Genomic DNA, 13,870 nt, shown 5'->3' with positions numbered 1-13,870 from the left:
AATTCCTTACACTAAGTAGGGATACTACTTGTGCTTCCAAACATCCCTTAAACCAACATCTTAGTGCATTTACAAATCCTACAAACAAAATAGGCATGTAGTAGTGTTCAAAACTGCATGTAGTCCCTAACACCATTTCTTCTTTTGTAGATAAGATTAGGCCTTGTGGTGGATAATGTGATACAATATAACAATCACATCGAATGCCTAGATCTGCATCTCTCAAAAATTACATTGAACTCCTACCGAGGGACCTTAACGGAGATTATATTCTCCAGGTTCTTTGTTCAGAGTAAGGGTGTTGAAGATAATGAGGTTTGCCCTACATTTATTTTGCAAAAATGAATGGTTTGTTGATCAGTGTCGGCGCCTGCGGCAGAATGTAATAGGCTCCAAAAATGATGAATTTCATTTGTAACTTCAGATGACAGAGTAATCGGAAGTCATCGTGTCAATCCCATACATGACTTCTCAGTGGTTGACCCCTTTGCAAAAATTGTGAGGTTTCAAAACCAGACTTAGAAGTGGTAATATTAGTTTGAACCTCTCTGATATCCATGTTCAGCGGATCAGCGCAAGCGTTTGCACCTGATGAGCTGAATTTCATTTATAATATTAGTTTGAACCTTCTAATCTTCGAATTTGAGCCATATAACTCTAGAATTTGAACCTTGTAATATTTCGAGCTTCTGTGGCACAATCGTTGAAATGTCATCGTATGAGACTCGTATATTGGTAGCACTATTTTGAACTTAATATGCAATGGTCTTAGATTTTATGAACCATTCTCAAATATGTTTACCTTGTCGATCCCACAGCACATGATATGTATATCTAACTCGACTACGATCTTCGACATTATTACACATAGTTGGTTTCTTCCACCGTGTGCCTTGTAGAGCGCAGAATTAATTACCGCACTCGAGTGTCCATCATCACCCTTCTGTGTAACTTTGACCTCATTACCCACGGGTAAACTTATGACCGAAGTCATTCCACACACTTCGTTTTTTCAAAGATTTTTTCCAATAAACACCCATGATTTCTCCCCCTTACAGCCGACGCGTGGCCAACTAGCCGGGCGGGATGATTGCGCGGTAAACTGCGCGGTAGCACGGAAAAGGCTCACCGACGATACATTTGCCGCCTCTTCGAGCCCATGCGTGCGGTGCAGTGTTGTCAACCGTGCACTGGAATCCTCCGCTATGAACGCTGTGACAAGACGTGACGATTACATGCCGGCCGACCCCTATTTATTATAGTGGCCATTTAACCCTTGTGTCTCTTCAACCTTTCGATCGCGCCCCACCATTGAAGAAGCACACCCACCACGAAAAATTCTTAGAGGGTATCCTGCGCGGCTCCAATGGTGCTCTGAGAGGCTGCCGGCGACGAGTAGCAGTTCACCATGCCTGCCGTGGTCGACACCCACAGAAGGTTCATGGACCTCTCGGTGGTGTACACCAACGACCCGGTCTGGGTGGAGCACTCCATCCACATGGAGTTGTTGCTTGCCAAGGAGAAGTACCATGTGGTCGGGTTCGACCGCGAGTACACCCGCACTCGTGCCAGGTCTAATCCCAAGGTCGTCGTCGCCCAGATGTGCGTGCGCCACCACATCCTTGTCTACCACTATTGTCTGGCCACAAAGGCCTTGCGAGTGTTTCGCCAGGTTTGTCAACAGCCCCCACTATATGTTCGCTACGATGGACATGATGAAGACGTCAATACCATTGTTACACCCATAGCCCCTGCTGTTATACATACTAGACCAAGCTCGCGCACGCCAATTGAATTACCAGGTACTTTTGTTTCTTGGTAATGATTCTAATGTTCATGAGAATATGATGCTGCCTAAATTGGATAGATTTGTTTTTCTTACAAATGAAGGGCCTGGCATGGATAAGAGGGATGAACACTGGAGCAAGACCAAGCCTGGAGATGATGGCATGCGCAAGGGGAACAAGAACAGAGTTACAATTGATGATTTCAGGACTTTGAAGCCACCATAAGGAGTGCATGAAGCCTTGGACGAAATATACAAGATGCCACTTCATAAATTTTGTCCAGAGGCTATTCTAGGTGTTGCGTCACCTTATTATTGGGCCAGGCCCATGTAATTTCGAAATACTTAAGTATAGGCTGTTTTTAGAGCCCGTATGTGTGGGGAAACAAGAGTTAGGGTTGGATTCGGACCCCTCCCACAAGGGCCACGAAATTCCCCCCCTATTCCTCCATATATATAGCCCTTAGGGCGTCGTTTTGACTTTGGGTTTTGTTTAGATTAAAGTTCGCCATAGCAGCAACTTCGCGTACTTCGTTTGTGTTCAACGACCAGACAAAGGCGTCACAGAACCCCACCTTCATCAATAAAGCTTTCCTCTTATATTCGCAATATCCAGATTGCAATCTTAGTTTCTTGCTTGTTCTTTGTTTGCCTGCAGGAAACATACCTTTGTGGTCAGGTTGATCGTGCTCCGGCATGCTCAATAACCTCTCGGAGTTGGTTTAGCGATTGCTAAGGCTTGACGTCCTCACACGTTCATAGTCGGATCGTCAAAGTCGACTTCCTCCAGAACGATAGCCACCATCTCATCGAAAGACCGGACACCTTTGCCCCTATCAGGACATAACCAACGATGTAAAGGCGCTAGAGAATTCGGGCATCGCCTACCAGAATCTTATCTGTTGGAAATATGCCCTAGAGGCAATAATAAAATGATTATTATATTTCCTTGTTCATGATAATTGTCTATTATTCATGCTATAGTTGTATTATCCGGAAATCGTAATACATGTGTGAATACATAGACCATAATGTGTCCCTAGTGAGCCTCTAGTTGACTAGCTCGTTGATCAACAGATAGTCATGGTTTCCTAGCTATGGACATGGGGATGTCATTGATAACGGGATCACATCATTAGGAGAATGATGTGATGGACAAGACCCAAACCTAAGCATAGCACAAAGATCGTGTAGTTCGTTTGCTGTAGCTTTTTTGGATGTCAAGTATCATTTCCTTAGACCATGAGATTGTGCAACTCCCGGATATCGTAGGAGTACCTTGGGAGTGCCAAATGTCACAACGTAACTGGGTGACTATAAAGGTACATTACAGGTATCTCCGAAAGTGTCTGTTGGGTTGGCACGAATCGAGACTGGGATTTATCACTCCGTATGACGGAGAGGTATCTCTGGGCCCACTCGGTAATGCACCATCATAATGAGCTCAATGTGATCAAGTGGTTGATCACAGGATCATGCATTACGGTATGAGTAAAGTGACTTGCCGGTAACAAGACTGAACAAGGTATTGGGATACCGACGATCGGGTCTCGGGCAAGTAACGTACCGATTGACAAAGGGAATTGAGTACGGGATTAATTAGGTCCTCGACATCGTGGTTCATCTGATGAGATCATCGAGGAGCATGTGGGAGCCAACATGGGTATCCAGATCCCTCTGTTGGTTATTGACTAGAGAGTCGTCTCGGTCATGTCTGCTTGTCTCCCGAACCCGTAGGGTCTACACACTTAAGGTTCGGTGACGCTAGGGTTGTATAGATATGAGTATGCAGTAATCCGAAAGTTGTTCGGAGTCCCGGATGAGATCCTGGACGTCATGAGGAGTTCCGGAATTGTCCGGAGGTGATGAATTATATATAGGAAGTGTAGTTTCGGCCATCGGGAAAGTTTCGGGGTCACCGGTATTGTACCGGGACCACCAGATGGGTCCAGGGGGTCCACCGGGTGGGGCCACCCATCCCGGAGGGCCCCATGGGCTGAAGTGGGAAGGGGAACCAGCCCATAGTGGGCTGGTGCGCCCCCCCCTTGGGCACCCCATGCGCCTAGGGTTGGGAACCCTAGGGGAGGGGGCGCCTCCACTTGCCTTGGGGGGTACTCCACCCCTTGGCCGCCGCCCCCCTAGGAGATCCCATCTCCTAGGGCCGGTGCACCCCCCTAGGGGGCCTATATAAAGGGGGGGGGAGGGAGGGCAGCCGTACCTCAAGCCTTGGCACCTCCCTCTCCCCTGCTACACCTCTCCCTCTCGCAGAAGCTCGGCAAAGCCCTGCTGCGATCACTGCTGCATCCACCACCACGCCATCGTGCTACTGGATCTTCATCAACCTCTCCTTCCCCCTTGCTGGATTAAGAAGGAGGAGACGTCATCCGCTCCGTACGTGTGTTGAACGCGGAGGTGCCATCCGTTCGGCACTTGGTCATCGGTGATTTGGATCATGGCGAGTACGACTCCATCATCCCCGTTCTCTTGAACGCTTCCGCTCGCGATCTACAAGGGTATGTTGATGCACTCTCCTCTCGTTGCTACTTGACTCCATAGATTGATCTTGGTGAAACGTAGGAATTTTTTTTGTTTTCTGCAACGTTCCCCAACAGTGGCATCATGAGCTAGGTCTATGCGTAGTTACTATGCACGAGTAGAACACAAAGTAGTTGTGGGCGTCGATATTGTCAATTTGCTTGCTGTTACTAGTCTTATCTTGATTCGGCGGCATCGTGGGATGAAGCGGCCCGGACCAACCTTACACATACGCTTACGTGAGACCGGTTCCACCGATTGACATGCACTAGTTGCATAAGGTGGCTGGCGGGTGTCTATCTCTCCCACTTTAGTCGGATCGGATTCGATGAATAGGGCCCTTATGAAGGGTAAATAGAAATTGGCAATTCACGTTGTGGTTTTGGCGTAGGTAAGAAACGTTCTTGCTAGAAACCTATAGCAGCCACGTAAAAACTTGCAACAACAATTAGAGGACGTCTAACTTGTTTTTGTAGCAAGTGTTTTGTGATGTGATATGGCCAAAGGTTGTGATGAATGATGAATGATATATGTGATGTATGAGATTGATCATGTTCATGTAATAGGAATCACGACTTGCATGTTGATGAGTATGATAACCGGCAGGAGCCATAGGAGTTGTCTTTATTTATTTATGACCTGCGTGTCAACATAAACGTCATGTAATTACTTTACTTTATTGCTAAAGCATTAGCCATAGTAGTAGAAGTAATAGATGACGAGACAACTTCAAGAAGACACGATGATGGAGATCATGATGATGGAGATCATGGTGTCATGCCGGTGACAAGATGATCATGGAGCCCCAAGATGGAGATCAAAGGAGCCATATGATATTGGCCATATCATGTCACTATTATTTGATTGCATGTGATGTTTATCATGTTTTTGCATCTTGTTTACTTAGAACGACGGTAGTAAATAAGATGATCCCTCATAATAATTTCAAGAAAGTGTTCCCCCTAACTGTGCGCCGTTGCGACAGTTCGTTGTTTTGAAGCACCACGTGATGATCGGGTGTGATAGATTCCAATGTTCACATACAACGAGTGTAAGACAGATTTACACACGCAATACACTTAGGTTGACTTGACGAGCCTAGCATGTACAGACATGGCCTCGGAACACAGAAGACCGAAAGGTCGAGCATGAGTCATATAGAAGATACAATCAACATGAAGATGTTCACCGATGTTGACTAGTCTGTCTCACGTGATGATCGGACACGGCCTAGTCAACTCGGATCATGTTATACTTAGATGACTAGAGGGATGTCTATCTAAGTGGGAGTTCATTGAATAATTTGATTAGATGAACTTAATTATCATGAACTTAGTCTAAAATCTTTACAATATGTCTTGTAGATCAAATGGCCAACATTGTCCTCAACTTCAACGCGTTCCTAGAGAAAACCAAGCTGAAAGACGATGGCAACAACTATACGGACTGGGTCTGGAACCTGAGGATCATCCTCATAGCTGCCAAGAAAGATTATGTCCTAGAAGCACCGCTAGGTGACGCACCCGTCCCACAGAACCAAGATGTTATGAACGCTTGGCAGACACGTGCTGATGATTACTCCCTCGTTCAGTGCGACATGCTTTATAGCTTAGAACCGGGGCTCCAAAAGCGTTTTGAGCGACACGGAGCATATGAGATGTTCGAAGAGCTGAAAATGGTTTTCCAAGCTCATGCCCGGGTCGAGAGATATGAAGTCTCCAACAAGTTCTTCAGCTGTAAGATGGAGGAAAATAGTTCTGTCAGTGACCACATACTCAAAATGTCTGGGTTGCATAACCGCTTAACTCAGCTGGGAGTTAATCTCCCAGATGACGCGGTCATTGACAGAATCCTTCAGTCGCTTCCACCGAGCTACAAGAGCTTTGTGATGAACTTCAATATGCAGGGGATGGAAAAGACCATTCCTGAAGTATTTGCAATGCTGAAATCAGCAGAGGTAGAAGTCAAAAAGGAACATCAAGTGTTGATGGTGAATAAAACCACTAAGTTCAAGAAAGGCAAGGGTAAGAAGAACTTCAAGAAGGACGGCAAGGGAGTTGCCGCGCCCGGTAAGCAAGCTGCTGGGAAGAAGCCAAAGAATGGACCCAAGCCCGAGACTAAGTGCTTTTATTGCAAGGGAAGTGGTCACTAGAAGCGGAACTGCCCCAAATACTTAGCGGACAAGAAGGCCGGCATCACAAAAGGTATATGTGATATACATGTAATTGATGTGTACCTTACCAGTACTCGTAGTAGCTCCTGGGTATTTGATACCGGTGCGGTTGCTCACATTTGTAACTCAAAGCAGGAGCTGCGGAATAAGCGGAGACTGGCGAAGGACGAGGTGACGATGCGCGTCGGGAATGGTTCCAAGGTCGATGTGATCGCCGTCGGCATGCTACTTCTACATTTACCTACAGGATTAGTTTTAAACCTCAATAATTGTTATTTAGTGCCAGCTTTGAGCATGAATATTGTATCAGGATCTCATTTAATACGAGATGGCTACTAATTTAAATCCGAGAATAATGGTTGTTCTATTTATATGAGAGATATGTTTTATGGTCATGCTCCGATGGTGAATGGTTTATTCTTAATGAATCTCGAGCGTAATGCTACACATATTCATAGTGTGAATACCAAAAGATGTAAGGTTGATAATGATAGTCCCACATACTTGTGGCACTGCCGCCTTGGTCACATAGGTGTCAAACACATGAAGAAGCTCCATGTAGATGGACTTTTAGAGTCTCTTGATTACGAATCATTTGACACGTGCGAACCATGCCTCATGGGTAAAATGACCAAGACTCCGTTCTCAGGAACAATGGAGCAAGCAACCAACTTATTGGAAATCATACATACTGATGTGTGCGGTCCAATGAGTGTTGAGGCTCGCGGTGGCTATCGTTATGTTCTCACCCTCATTGATGATTTGAGTAGATATGGGTATGTCTACTTAATGAAACACAAGTCTGAGACCTTTGAAAAGTTCAAGGAATTTCAGAGTGAGGTTGAGAATCAATGTGACAGGAAAATCAAGTTCTTGCGATCAGATCATGGGGGAGAATACTTGAGTCACGAATTTGGCACACACTTAAGAAAATATGGAATAGTTTCACAACTCACGCCGCCTGGAACACCTCAGCGTAATGGTGTGTCCGAACGTCGTAATCGCACTCTATTAGATATGGTGCGATCTATGATGTCTCTTACCGATTTACCGCTATCATTTTGCGGCTATGCTTTAGAGACTGCCACATTCACTTCAAATAGGTCTCCGTTGAAATTTGTTGAGACGACACCATATGAATTATGGTTTGGGAAGAAACCTAAGCTGTCGTTTCTAAAAGTTTGGGGATGCGATGCTTATGTCAAGAAACTTCAACCTGAAAAGCTCGAACTCAAGTCGGAAAAATGCGTCTTCATAGGATACCCTAAAGAAACTGTTGGGTATACCTTCTACCTCAGATCCGAAGGCAAGATCTTTGTTGCCAAGAATGGGTCCTTTCTAGAGAAGGAGTTTCTCTCGAAAGAAATAAGTGGGAGGAAGGTAGAACTTGATGAAGTATTACCTCTTGAACCGGTAAGTGGCGCAGCTCAAGAAAATGTTCCTGAGGTGCCTGCACCGACTAGAGAGGAAGTTGATGATGATGATCATGAAACTTCAGATCAAGTTGCTACTAAACTTCGTAGGTCCACAAGGACACGTTCCGCACCAGAGTGGTACGGCAACCCTGTCTTGGAAATCATGTTGTTAGACAATGGTGAACCTTCGAACTATGAAGAAGCGATGGCGGGCCTGGATTTCGACAAATGGCTGGAAGCCATGAAATCTGAGATAGGATCCATGTATGAAAACGAAGTATGGACTTTGACTGACTTGCCCGTTGATCGGCGAGCCATAGAAAATAAATGGATCTTTAAGAAGAAGACATACGCGGATGGTAATGTGACCATCTATAAAGCTCGGCTTGTCGCTAAGGGTTATCGACAAGTTCAAGGGGTTGACTACGATGAGACTTTCTCACCCGTAGCAAAGCTGAAGTCCGTCCGAATCATGTTAGCAATTGCCGCATTCTATGATTATGAGATATGGCAAATGGACGTCAAAACGGCATTCCTTAATGGTTTCCTTAAGGAGGAATTGTATATGATGCAGCCGGAAGGTTTTATCGATCCTAAGAATGCTGACAAGGTGTGCAAGCTCCAACGCTCGATTTATGGGCTGGTGCAAGCATCTCAGAGTTGGAACATTCGCTTTGATGAGATGATCAAAGTGTTTGGGTTTATGCAGACTTATGGAGAAGCCTGCATTTACAAGAAAGTGAGTGGGAGCTCTGTAGCATTTCTCATATTGTATGTGGATGACATACTGTTGATGGGAAATGATATAGAATTCTTGGAAAGCATAAAGGCCTATTTGAACAAGTGTTTTTCAATGAAGGACCTTGGAGAAGCTGCTTATATATTAGGCGTCAAGATCTATAGAGATAGATCGAGACGCCTCATTGGTCTTTCACAGAGTATGTACCTTGACAAGATTTTGAAGAAGTTCAAAATGGATCAGTCAAAGAAAGGGTTCTTGCCTGTATTGCAAGGTACGAGATTGAGCTTGGCTCAATGCCCGACCACGGCAGAAGATAGAGAAAAGATGAGTGTCGTCCCCTATGCCTCGGCCATAGGGTCTATCATGTATGCTATGCTGTGTACCAGACCTGATGTAAACCTTGCCGTGAGTTTGGTAGGAAGGTACCAAAGTAATCCCGACATGGAACACTGGACAGCGGTCAAAAATATCTTGAAGTACCTGAAAAGGACGAAGGAAATGTTTCTCGTTTATGGAGGTGACGAAGAGCTCATCGTAAAGGGTTACGTCGATGCTAGCTTGATGACTCTAAGTCACAAACCGGATACGTGTATAATTTGAATGGTGGGGCAGTAAGCTGGTGCAGTTGCAAGCAAAGCGTTGTGGCGGGATCTACATGTGAAGCAGAGTACATGGCAGCCTCGGAGGCAGCACACGGAGCAGTCTGGGTGAAGGAGTTCATTACCGACCTAGGAGTCATACCCAATGCGTCGGGCCCGATGACTCTCTTCTGTGACAACACTGGAGCTATTGCCCTTGCCAAGGAGCCCAGGTTTCACAGGAAGACCAGGCATATCAAGCGTCACTTCAACTCCATTCATGAAAGTGTTCAAAATGGAGACATAGATATTTGTAAAGTACATACGGACCTGAATGTAGCAGATCCGTTGACTAAACCTCTCCCTAGAGCAAAACATGATCAACACCAGAATTCCATGGGTGTTCGATTCATCACATTGTAACTAGATGATTGACTCTAGTGCAAGTGGGAGATTGTTGGAAATATGCCCTAGAGGCAATAATAAAATGATTATTATATTTCCTTGTTCATGATAATTGTCTATTATTCATGCTATAATTGTATTATCCGGAAATCGTAATACATGTGTGAGTACATAGACCACAATGTGTCCCTAGTGAGCCTCTAGTTGACTAGCTTGTTGATCAATAGATAGTCATGGTTTCCTGGCTATGGACATGGGGATGTCATTGATAACGGGATCACATCATTAGGAGAATGATGTGATGGACAAGACCCAAACCTAAGCATTGCACAAAGATCGTGTAGTTCGTTTGCTGTAGCTTTTCTGGATGTCAAGTATCATTTCCTTAGACCATGAGATTGTGCAACTCCTGGATACCGTAGGAGTACCTTGGGTGTGCCAAACGTCACAACGTAACTGGGTGACTGTAAAGGTACCTTACAGGTATCTCCGAAAGTGTCTGTTGGGTTGGCACGAATCAAGACTGGGATTTGTCACTCCTTATGACGGAGAGGTATCTCTGGGCCCACTCGGTAATGCATCATCATAATGAGCTCAATGTGATCAAGTGGTTGGTCATAGGATCATGCATTACGGTACAAGTAAAGTGACTTGCCGGTAACGAGACTGAACAAGGTATTGGGATACCGACGATCGGGTCTCGGGCAAGTAACGTACCGATTGACAAAGGGAATTGAGTACGGGATTAATTAGGTCCTCGACATCGTGGTTCATCCGATGAGATCATCGAGGAGCATGTGGGAGCCAACATGGGTATCCAGATCCCGCTGTTGGTTATTGACCAGAGAGTCGTCTCGGTCATGTCTGCTTGTCTCCCAAACCCGTAGGGTCTACACACTTAAGGTTCGGTGGCGCTAGGGTTGTATAGATATGAGTATGCAGTAATCCGAAAGTTGTTCGGAGTCCCGTATGAGATCCTGGACGTCACGAGGAGTTCCGAAATTGTCGGGAGGTGAAGAATTATATATAGGAAGTGTAGTTTCGGCCATCGGGAAAGTTTCGGGGTCACCGGTATTGTACCGGGACCACCGGATGGGTCCCAGGGGTCCACCGGGTGGGGCCACCCATCCCGAAGGGCCCCATGGGCTAAAGTGGGGAGGGGAACCAGCCCATAGTGGGCTGGTGCGCCCCCCCTTGGGCCCCCATGCACCTAGGGTTGGGAACCCTAGGGGAGGGGGCGCCTCCACTTGCCTTGGGGGGTACTCCACCCCTTGGCCGCCGCCCCCCTAGGAGATCCCATCTCCTAGGGCCGGCGCACCCCCCTAGGGGGCCTATATAAAGGGGGGGAGGGAGGGCAGCCATACCTCAAGCCTTGGTGCCTCCCTCTCCCCTGCTACACACCTCTCCCTCTCGCAGAAGCTCGGCGAAGCCCTACTGCGATCACTGCTGCATCCACCACCACGCCGTTGTGCTGCTGGATCTTCATCAACCTCTCCTTCCCCCTTGCTGGATCAAGAAGGAGGAGACGTCATCCGCTCCGTACGTGTGTTGAACGCGGAGGTGCCGTCCGTTCGGCACTTGGTCATCGGTGATTTGGATCACGGCGAGTACGACTCCATCATCCCTGTTCTCTTAAACGCTTCCGCTCGCGATCTACAAGGGTATGTAGATGCACTCTCCTCTCGTTGCTAGTTGACTCCATAGATTGATCTTGGTGAAACGTAGGAAATTTTTTTGTTTTCTGCAACGTTCCCCAATATTATCGACATCTAGGGCCCATACAAGATCTGGGGCAGCAAGGAGCATGAGAAGGACTCACTGGTTCACATCGCCGAGGCCATCATCGACCCCTACTACAGAGACATGAAGGATTCATGCAACAAGGACAAGCGTGCCTGGAACTTGTCCTAGATGGAGAAACTCGACAAAGCTCACGTCGTGTACGCGGCCAAGGAGGCGTACACGAGCTACAACATGTACAGGTGGATCGTTGACATGAGGAAGTGCCTCCTTCCCCAAAACGGCCAGGGATCCAGCCGGAAGCAGAGCAATGACAAGCATCGTCGCAACAATAAGTAGATGATTAGATCCTCATTTCTCCTAGTTTAGTATGCATGTAATTGCTTATTTTGGTGTGTGGAAATTTTATGTGTGTACTCACTTGTGTAATTGTATGCCTAATTTCCTTATGCAATGCTGTCTTTTAAGTATATATGTTGATTCTCTGTAGATAGAGCGTAGATGTTGTGCAGACAAAGAAAATCACATCGCACACAGACTAAAGAATGGAACCCGTCGATGATGTTTTCATAAATCACTCACAATTATATACCAGCAATCATTTGCTAACAACACACATGGCTTGTTAGCAGCAATCGTCTGTGTTGTTATCGGTCTTCGCACACGTTTCCGATTACAGACCTGTTTGCCGCGTATCACACACATCTTGTTAAGTTGAACATTTTCTGTTCTCTTGTCTCAACGCAAACAATTCATCTGAGTGAACCGCATGCCATATATCGCACACATCTTGATCTGGCTGACTGTTTCTTTTATGTTGCCTAATCACAAGCAGTTCATCTGAGTGAACCATATGCTATATATCGCACACACCTTCATCTGGCTACCCGCTTCTTTTGTTCCTCCTCGTCGCAAACAGTTAATTGAACTGACCCATATGCCCTGCATCGCACACGCAACTAAAATCTGAACCGTGTTTGATGCATCCTCCATCGCAAACATTTTGCACCTTTTTGACGGTTTTTACACCATCATTTGCGGTTATTGCATCCCACACAGTTTCGTCGAAGGGTCTCTGATCGTAGTGTCCCATTAGCGGCATCCTGTAGTAGTGATTTTATATCATTTTTTGGGACTAACCTATTAACCTAGTGCCCAGTGCCAGTTGCTAATTTTTTTTTCATGTTTTTGTCTTATACAAAAAATCAATACCACACAGAACAAACCTTTTTCAGGATTTTTCTTGGACCTGAAGCCAACCACGAAGCGTCTCATCCTGGTCGCCAGGGAGCTCTTCAGTTTGGAGGAAGTGGACCATGTGCCTTGCCCAAGTTGGAGCCTGGGGCTCGGCAACAAGGACTAGCAGCACCTACTCTACTACAGGAGCACATGCCTCGTCCGCGGGGTCCATGGGCCTGGCTGGAGGGTGCGGTCCGGCAGGTGGCGAGGAGTTGTTTCCGGCAGGGTCCCTGCTAGGAGCGGATGGCTCTACCAGGAGAGGCTTACCGGAGTCCAATTTCCTCCTTTTCCGGGCCATCGTTGCTGGGGATACGGAGGGTTGAGTAAGATGGACAACAAAAGTCCCTGGTTCCATAGGAAGCTTCTATGCAGCACACCTTGACACATGATTAGCTATGCTGTTTTTCACATGGGTTACGTGCTATGTTTGCAATCCGTCAAAGCATTCCTCCAATCTCCTCACTTCCTCAACGTATGCCTCCATCAATGGACTTTGGTAATCCTTGTTGACTTGTCTCACCATAAGCTATGAATCTCCTCGAATGATCAACCTCTTAATTCCCAATTCTGCTACAATCTGAGCCCGGCAAGGAGCCCTTCATACTCTATTGTATTGTTGGTTGCCTCTTCCCAAGCAAAATGCATCTAGACGACGTACTTCAAGTGCTCCTCGGAGGGGGCGACAAGAAGCATGCCATCTCCCGCACCTTGCAGGGAAAAGGCACCATCGAAATACATGATCCATTCTTGGGGTGATTCCCTGCCGGGGATAACTGTCTCTGTCACTTCCTCATCAGGGGTTGGCGTCCATTCTGCTATAAACTCTACCAATGCCCTGCTCTGGATAGTTGATGTGCTCTCAAACTTCAAACCAAAACTAGATAACTCCAAAGCCCACTCCACTATTCTGTCGGTTGCCTCAGGGTTTCGGAGTATGCTTTGCAAATGGGAAACGAGTGACAACTGTGTAGTGGCGCAGTTTCCTTGAGGCCGTGATGAGGCCAAAGATCAACTTTTGCACACCAGAGTACCTCGATGTAGCCCCCTGTAACAAGGAACTAACAAAGTACACTGGGCGCTGCACCACTTTCTTCCTTGTCGTGTCCTTGGGGATGCTCTCGCTGCCGTGCTCATTGTTGTCTTGATCCTTCTCTGACACTGCCGGTACTTGCTCACTTTATGCTTCATCCACTTCCCGCTGTGCCACCAAGGCTGCACTAACCACTTGGTGTGTTGCCACTAAGTATAGCAGCAATG

The sequence above is a fragment of the Triticum aestivum genome, chromosome 1A, assembly GCF_018294505.1.
Source record: "Triticum aestivum cultivar Chinese Spring chromosome 1A, IWGSC CS RefSeq v2.1, whole genome shotgun sequence".
NCBI classification, from domain to species: Eukaryota; Viridiplantae; Streptophyta; class Magnoliopsida; order Poales; family Poaceae; genus Triticum; species Triticum aestivum.
Note: the sequence above shows the minus strand (reverse complement) of the source record.